Source organism: Macaca nemestrina, chromosome 5, assembly GCF_043159975.1.
Source record: "Macaca nemestrina isolate mMacNem1 chromosome 5, mMacNem.hap1, whole genome shotgun sequence".
Lineage (NCBI taxonomy): Eukaryota > Metazoa > Chordata > Mammalia > Primates > Cercopithecidae > Macaca > Macaca nemestrina.
In genome coordinates, this window is record NC_092129.1 from 100,148,185 (window position 1) to 100,157,573 (window position 9,389).

The 9,389-nt window shown below is 36.3% G+C and overlaps 1 non-coding gene across 1 annotated transcript; it reads right to left on the reverse strand.

The window, feature by feature from the left end:
* Window positions 1-6,406: 6,406 nt before the first annotated feature.
* Window positions 6,407-6,479, reverse strand: TRNAK-UUU (transfer RNA lysine (anticodon UUU)). Its single transcript has one exon. It is a non-coding gene; the product is annotated as a tRNA-Lys (tRNA).
* Window positions 6,480-9,389: the final 2,910 nt, after the last annotated feature.

A 9,389-nucleotide genomic window follows, 5' to 3' on the forward strand; every position in this document is an offset into this window, starting at 1 on the left:
GTTCATATGGAATAGTGTCGCAATAAACATATGTGTGCATGTATCTTTATAGCAGCATGATTTATAATCCTTTGGGTATAAACCCAGTAATGGGATGCCTGGGTCATATGGTATTTCTAGTTCTAGATCCCTGAGGAATCGCCATACTGTTTTCCACAGTGATTGAACTAGTTTACAATCCCACCAACAGTATAAAAGTGTTCCTATTCACAATAGCAAAGACTCAGAATCAACCCAAATGTCCATCAGTGACAGACTGGATTAAGAAAATGTGGCACATATACACCATGGAATACTATGCAGCCATAAAAAGGGATGAGTTTGTGTCCTTTGTAGGGACATGGATGCAGCTAGAAACCATCATCCTCAGCAAACTTTCACAAGAACAGAAAACGAAACACCGCATGTTCTCACTCATAGGTGGGAATTGAACATTGAGATCACTTGGACTCAGGAAGGGGAACATCACACACTGGGGCCTATTATGGGGAGGGGGGAGAGGGGAGGGATGGCATTGGGAGTTATACCTGATGTAAATGACGAGTTGATGGGTGCTGACGAGTTGATGGGTGCAGCACACCAACATGGCACAAGTATACATATGTAACAAATCTGCACGTTGTGCACATGTACCCTAGAACTTAAAGTATAATAAAAAAATTAACTTTCATAAGTACAACATTTAAAAAGCTGAGAATATGTAATTCCAAAAGTTTAATACACCTTATTAATCAAGTAATTATAAATAAATATGAATTATATGAAAAAATATATAATTCATCATTACCAAGTAAGATTTATAACAGGGATGCAAGGATGGTTTGACATACACAAATCAATTAACATTATACATTATATCAACAGAATGAAAGGCAAAGCCATATGATAATTTCAATTGATAGTAACAATGTATTTGATAAAATTCAATATCCTTTCATAATAAAAGTCCTCAAAAAAAACCACCTAAATATAGATGGAATATACCACAACATAATAAAAGACTTATATGACAGACACATAATTAATACCACACTGAATGGAAAAAACTGAAAGCCTTTCCTATAAGATCAGAAACAACAAGGATGCCCACTTCCACCACTGTTATTTAACATAGTACTGGAAGTCCTAGCTAGGGCTATCAGAGAAGAGAAAGAAATAAAGGTTACCCAAATTGGAAAGGAAGATGTCAAATTATCCTTGTTTGCACATGATATGATCTTATATTTGGTGAAACCTAAAGGATTTACCAAAAAACAACAACAAAAACAAACCTGTTAAAACATTTAAAACTTCAGTAAAGTTGCAGGATACAAAGTCAACATACAAAACTCAGGTGCATTTTTATATGCCAAAAGTCAACCATCTGAAAGAGAAATTAAGAAAATAATTCTATTTAGAATAGCTACAAATTATTTAAATTCCTGGAAATTAACCAAAGAAGTGAAAGTTGTCCACAATGAAAACTGTAAAACATTGATATAAGAAATTGAAGAAGACACATAAAAATAGAAAAGTAGTCCATGTTCATGAATTAGAAAAATCAATATTGTTAAAATGTCCATACAACATAAAACAATCTACAGATTTAATACAATCCCTATCAAAATACCAGTTACATTCTTCACAAAAATAGAAAACTCTAAAATTTATGTGGAATGACAAAAGACCCAAAATAGCTAAAGCTTTCCTATGCAAAAACAACAAAAATGGAAGAATTACATTTGCTGACTCCAAATTATGCTACAGAGCTATAGTAACCAAAACACCATGGTACCAGCATAAAAACAGGCACATAGATCATCAGAACAGAATAGATAACCTAGAGATAAATCCATACATCTACAGTGAACTTATTTTTGACAAAGGCTCCAAGAACACATATTGGGGAAAGGACAACTTCTTCAATAAACAATGCTGGGAAAACTGGATATCCATATGCAGAAGAATGAAACTAGAACCCTATCTCTCACCATATAGAAAGTCAAATCAAAATATATTAAAAAGGCTTCAAGTTATGAAACGTCTCAAAGAAAATATTGCTGAAACTCTCTAGGACATTGGAGTGGGCAAAGATTTCTTGAGTAATACCCCACAAGCAAAGGTAACCAAAGCAAAAATGGACAAATGAAATAACATCAAATTAAAAAGCTTCAGCACAGCAAAAGAAACAACAAAATAGAGAGAACAACAAAATAGAGAAATGGGAAAAAGTGTTTGCAAACTATGCATCTGACAAGGGATGAATAAGCAGAATTTATAAGTTACTCAAACAACTCAATAGTAAAAAATCAATTAGTTTGATTTTAAAATGGGCAAAAATTCTGAATAGACATTTCTCAACAGAAGAGGTACAAATGGCAAATAGGTATAGGAAAAGGTGCTCAACATCACTGATCATCAAAGAAATGCAAATCAAAACTATGATGAGATACCATCTCACTCCAGTTAAAATGGCTCTTATCAAAAAGTCAGGCAATAACAAATGCTGGTGAAGATGCAGAAAAAAAGGAAACCCCTGTACACTGCTTTGGGGAATGTAAATTAGTACAACCACTGTGAAGAACAGTTTAGAGATTCCTCAAAAACAAAAAATAGAGCTACCATATGATGCAGCAATCCCAGTGCTAGGCATATACCCCAAAGAAAGGAAATCAGTACACCAAAGAGATAGCTGCACTCCCATGTGTATTGTAGCACTATTCACAATAGCCAAGATTTGAAAACAACCTACATGTGCATCATCAACAGATGAATGAATTTTTAAAATGTGCTACATATACACAATGGAGTACTATTCAACCACAGAAAAAGAATGAGATCTTATCATTTGCAACAATGTGGATGGAACTAGAGGTCATTATTTTAAGTGAAATAAGCCAGGCACATAAAGACAATAATCTCATGTTCTCACATATTTGTGGGAGCTAAATAGTAAAACAATTGAACTCCTGGAGATAACGAGTAGAAAGATTGCAACCAGAAGCTGGGAAATGTAACAGGTAAGAGGGGTGGGAGCTGCGGGAAGGATTAATAAGTACAAAAAAGTAGTGGGAAAGAATGAGACCTAGTATTTGCTAGCACAACAGGGTGACTATAGTAAAAAATAATTTAATTATACATTTTAGAATAAATAATACAATTGGATTGCTTATAACACAAAGGATAAATACTTGAGGTGATGAATATCCCATTTTACATAATGTGATTATTAAGCATTGCATGCCTCTATCAAAATGTCTCATGTAACCCATAAATGTATATACCTACTATGTACCCACAAAAACTAAAACTAAAAGTAAAAATTTAACAATTATTATCCCTATTTTCTTCCATACTCATCCACCTAGAATTGCACTGGTATGGCGCAATGGTACTGGTATGGTATAGAATTGCACTTGTATGGCACATACATGAATTCAGTTCTTGTATACAGTTTCTGTACTACTATTATATGCTTAAAAGTTATTGCATGCTTACAATATGCTGGGCACTCTTCAAAGAAAATTACTTGTGTATTATCTAATGTAATTATTATAACCACCCTATTTGGGTATTCCTTTTATTACCCTCATTTTACAGAATAGGAAACTGAAAACAGCAAGGTTAAATAATTTGCTCTGGGCTTACTGTTAGTGTATATCAGAGCTGCGATTCAAACAGAGGCAGCATGACTAGGCATGAGTGTGCCTAACCACTCTGTTCTCCCACTTTCTACCTGGTGCAGATCAGAATCACAGTGATCTGCACATGCAGTACCACTCCTTCTGCTTTCATTTAAGAGAAACAGCAAAATGGATTGAATCAAAGTAATCATTTGTTTAGGGGTACATCTGTATTCCTGATGGAGCAACAATTAATCCTGCATTAACCTCATGGTAAAAACATCAATTGTTGTTGATTTCTCTTATGACCAAAAAAAAAAAAAAAAAGACATTTCTAATTATCTCCTGTACTCATTATTATGTTTCCCACATTTAAAAAAGTCTTGAATTTCTAGTAGGAAAGTTAATATCCAAGGACTCTAACCTGCAGTCTACAGACAAAAACATAACAAGGGCCACCAAATAATATGGACATATTAAATTTGAATCAAGAATAGCATAATGGCACATGTTTGGCTTTCATAACCAAGCTAAATCAAAATATGATTAAAAACAAAATAATACAATAGAACATGACAATTTCTGGCAATATAAGCCATCAAAAGGAATAGTGAGTAAAGCTAATTATTTGCACATAAAGCAGTGCATTAACTGACAACTCAAGTGTCTATCAAAGCTGTTCAGGCACAGCTGGGTGCTGTAAGCCATCTGCACTGAATAAGCCTTCCAATTAAAATATTTCTAGCCATTGGGAAATCACAAGTCTTTCTCAGTACTGGGCACTGGTTCCAGTGGGCTGCTCACTGCTTACCCCACAGTTTTCTTTCAGACTCTTCCTGAGGTTAATAAAAGGCAGCTACTTTTCATTAAAACCTGCTTCTAGGCCACGTGCGGTGTTTCACACCCATAATCCCAACACTTTGGGAGGCCAAGGCGGGCAGATCACCTGAGGTCAGGAGTTTGAGACCAGCCTAGCCAATATGGTGAAACCCCATCTCTACAAAAATACAAAAATTAGCCATGTGTAGTGGCTCAGACCTGTAATCCCAGCTACTTGGGAGGCTGAGGCAGGAGAATTGCTTGAACTCGGGAGATGGAGGTTGCAGTGAGCCAAGATCGTGCCATTGCACTCTAGCATGGGTGACTGAGTGAGAGTCTGTCAAAAAACAAAAAACAAAAAACAAAAAGACCTGCTTCTATTATCTAATATCTAAAACATTCTTCATTTCCCCCTAATACCTCAAATGCTTCACATAGTGGGGAGAAAGGACCCATGGCAACTGATAAAATAGTCCTGAACATGAGATGTCTATTTGAAGAAGCACAGAAGTAGAAAGAAAGTAGAGAGCAGTCTAGATAAACTTTGAAAGCAATCTGAGACAGTGAAGACTTCTGGACATGGAAAAAGCATTTATTGGACACAGGCCCACTAAGTGTCAGATGCTATTGCCTTTGGTTAGAAGTAACCATCATTCTCAGCAAACTAACACATGAACAGAAAACCAAACACCGCATGTTCTCAATCATAAGTGGGAGTTGAACAATAAGAACACATGAATATAAAAAGCGGAATATCATACACCAGAGCCTGTCAGTGGGAGAGGGGTTAGGGGAGGGATAGCATTAGGAGAAATATCTAATGTAGATGATGGGTTAATGGGTGCAGCAAACCACCATGGCACATGTATACCTGTGTAACAAACCTGCATGTTCTGCACATGTACTGCAGAACTTAAAGTATAATAATAATAATAATAAAGTAGACACCTGGAAATCAACTAATCACACCCATTTATTCAATCTGCCACTAGGTTCAGTGCAGAAGCTAAACTGATTTGTCCATTCTATTCTACTGTGTAGGCTCTGGAGTAGAGCTGCCTGGACTTGAATTCCAGCTCTGCTTGCTACTTAGGAGACATTTCACTTTGAACTATTTGTGTAATCACTCAGCCTATTTCTCACCTATAAATTAAGGATAATAAAACTACCTACTTCATAGATTATTATAAAGGTTGAGATTCAAAATGTATGTTATGCACCAGTATATGGTAATCATACAATAATTGTTAGCTGAGCTATTAGATGACAAAAAACCTCCATCTTATGTCTTAGGTGATCAATGTGTAAAGGTCTTAATCTTCAATATGCACAGTAATTTAAAGCAGTTTTTTTATACTGTTTTTGAAGCCCAAATAGGTCTAGAAATAACAAAATGAATTCTGCATCCTTGCATTACCCTTTACTGAGTCTAGTCACTATATAAAGATCAAGGGAACTTCAGTTGCCTAAATGAGCTAATCTTTTCTAAAAATATAAAGAAAGGAAAACAAAGCAACTAGAGGCCACATTGTGCACTTATTTACCAGAGTAGACAGAACACTAAGTTTATGGTGATTAATAAATGCCTTGACGAATTCTGAGAAAAATATAGAGACAATTAAAACAAGTCCTGGGGAGCCCAACTCTTGCTCTCATATGCCTGATTACTACCCTTCTCTCTATAGTATTAGGCATTAGTAGCCAAACCAAAGATTTTTTATTATTGCACTAGATGTACAGTTCCATTCAGTCTGTATTTTTATTACAGGTAAAGATGGAATAATTACCATCCATTGATATGACCATAGACCAGAACAAACTAAAAAGAAGAAGAAAGATAAAAGATTATACAGTTGCTCTCTGGTGTCAACAATAGTCATTGGAGAATATACTATTTTGTGGCCTGTTTTTTTTTTTTTCTGGGGCACATTGATTTTTTTTTAATTTTTTTTATTATTATTATATAAAGTAATGAAAACTACAAACACCCAAACAGAGACTTGAACCCTGGATCCTCAGATTAAAAGTCTGATGCTCTACCGACTGAGCTATCCAGGCACTCCTGGCCTGGTATTTAATAGCTACATGGACAATAATGAAATAAAGTATATTTATTGCTATTTCTCATTTTTGGGTCATATAATAGCATGATCTAGGATCAATAGGGACCTTAGATTAATCTATGACTCTGTGAGAATTCACCAAAATCAATCTACTGACTCACAAAAAACAAAGCACCAAGAATATATATTTACAAACCTCTTCTAAAGAGTGAAAACTGCCTTGTTGTTTAGAAAAAGTTATGGACCATTGATATATATAAAAATGACAGTAAAATAAAATAAAAACTAGGCCCACAATAATCTGGAAAAGAAAAGATGGAAAGAGAGAAGAGGACACCACTGTGTAACAAGACAGAAACATGGACTCATCATAATTCCTCTTAGGATAAGACCTTATGTATTCAGAAGAAATGCCTTGCTAAGTCATTGGATACTGAGAGTAAGAATCCAGCAGAATGTCAACTAACCAAAAACCATTTATTAATTTGAAAACGGAAGTGAGTGAAACCACAGGATATGAGAGAGGCAGAGAGTCTCCCACTGTGATTCACCTTTCCACTATGGATTTATCAACTCAAGCCATAGGAGAGCACCTGGTTTCTCCAAAGCCTTAGAGTTACCTTAGGGGAGAGGCAGAAATACAGTGAGAGTGAAACATACTGGGAAAAGATACAGGCATTTTCACAGGCCAGGGATGAAGACGAGAATGACATTTTCTATCCAGGCTCATACAAAGTAAGTCATTGTATGGGAACACACCCCTCAGCCAGAATTGAGAGGCAAGTATGGAGCATACTGGATTGGGCTGTAACTGGGTCCTCTCTCATCACAGGATGGGAGTGGGAAGAGAGCTGCTGGAGCTGCTGGTTTCTCTTGGGTGGTGAGATTTGCAGCCAGGTCTAGCTTTGCAACCTGGGACCAGTTTACATGTGTCATTGTTGAATGGCCCAGCCTGCTACTTTGGTAAGTCAGGGGAGTGAGCTGAACTGGCTCTGAGGAGCAACAGGGTGGCAGATATCACTCTTGCTCACCTGGATTGGGACTTTGAGCCACACCTTCCTTCCCTTGCAAAGAATTTGGTTCAGTGGTGCTTCCTTTGTTCCATGCCTAGACATATTTCCAGTCATTCAACACACCTACTCACCTGGATTAGAAGCCTGAGCTACCCCTTCCTTTTCACAGAGAACTTGGTGCAGTGATGCACTCTCCACTTCATATCCAGAAATATTTTTAGGGATTTGGAGCACCCATGCATCTAGATTAGGAGGATAGGCTACCCCTCCCTTCCTGTGCAGAGAATTGTGGAAATAGAAGTTTCTCCACTCCATGCTCAGACACATCACTGGGTACTTGGTGCCTTACCGCTAAAACTTCCACTGGAGCTGAGGCTTGCACTTTCCATTAGGGAACCTGTGGGCAGGCCTATTCCACCTGGCCTTCCTCGCTTGTTCCCCAAATCCGGAGATGAGTAGAGAGCTGATAGTGCATTCTGAATATCACCCCATTGGTTAAGGCAACAGAGAGCTGCTCCTGGTAAATAAAGATCAAGCATATACCCATCTGAGTCTGCTGAAACAGACTTACCTGTAAACATCACCTACTTGCCTGAGGATTGATCTGCAAAAGCCCATAGAAAATGTGCTGACACAAGTGAACAGCACTGGGGAAATGATATAAGCTTCCTGAGATTTCAAATGTTTACCCCTTCTCACAAGAGCCAGTAAGCCTGCTTACATTCCCAGTGCAGCACTATTACAACTAGCATTTGAGAAAGATAAAATACAGAAGGCACATATAACCAAGGAATTTATAAAAAATCTTTGCCACTGAAAACAGCTAGAACTAGAGCCAAAGGACCCTGTACAACATACACTTTTCCCTCCTCAAGGAGGGATAGGAAATTCCGTCTAAACAACAGTCATTTAAAAAAAAAGAAGAAGAAAAGATAGCATACCCAGATGAGAAGAAATCACATAAACAATTCTGGAAAAACAGAGTATGACAACACACCCAAAGGATCACACTAACTCTCTAGAAATGGATCTTAACCAAAATGAAATCTTTGAACTATCAGATAAAGAATTCAAAATATTAATTTTAAAGAAGTTCAGTGATATCCAAGAGAAAGCTGAAAATATCATAAATATATCAGAAAAACTATTAGAAAATGAACAAAGAGATGGCTATTATTTGAAAACAGCAAAACTAAACAGAACTTCTGAAAATAAAAAAAAAATTTAATTAATTACAAAATACATTTGAGAACTTTCACAATATGCTAGACTAAGCAGAAGACAGAATTTGAAACCTGAAAGACAGGTCCTTCAAATTATCTGAGTCAGAAAAAAAAGAAAAAAGAATTTTTAAAAATAAACAAAGCCTTTGAGAAATGCAGTATTACATAATGCATCCAAGCCTACAAGTTGTACGTATTCCAGAGAGAGAAAAAGAAAAAGGAAGAAGTATGGAAAACCTATTTGAGAGAATAATTCAGAAAAACTTCCCTACTCTTGCTAGAGATTTGGACATTTAAATACAAGAAGCTCAGAGAACTCCTGAAAGACACATTGCAAGAAACCTCACCATGGCATATAATTATCAGACTATTCAAAGTCAACATGAAGGAAAAATTCTAAAAGCAGAGAGAGAAGCATCTAATAACCCAAAAAGGAAATGTTATCAGACTAATAGCAGACTTCCTAGAAAAAAAACTTGTAAGCCAGAAGAGATTGAGGTCCTGTTTTTAGTTTTCTTAAATTAAAAAAAAAAAAAAATATGCCAGCCAAGAATGTTGTATCCTGCTAAATTAAGCTTCATAAGTGAAGAGAAAATTGTGTCTTTCACAGACAAGGAAATAAAAGGGAATGTGTCACCACTAGACTAGTTCTACAAAAACTGCTCAATG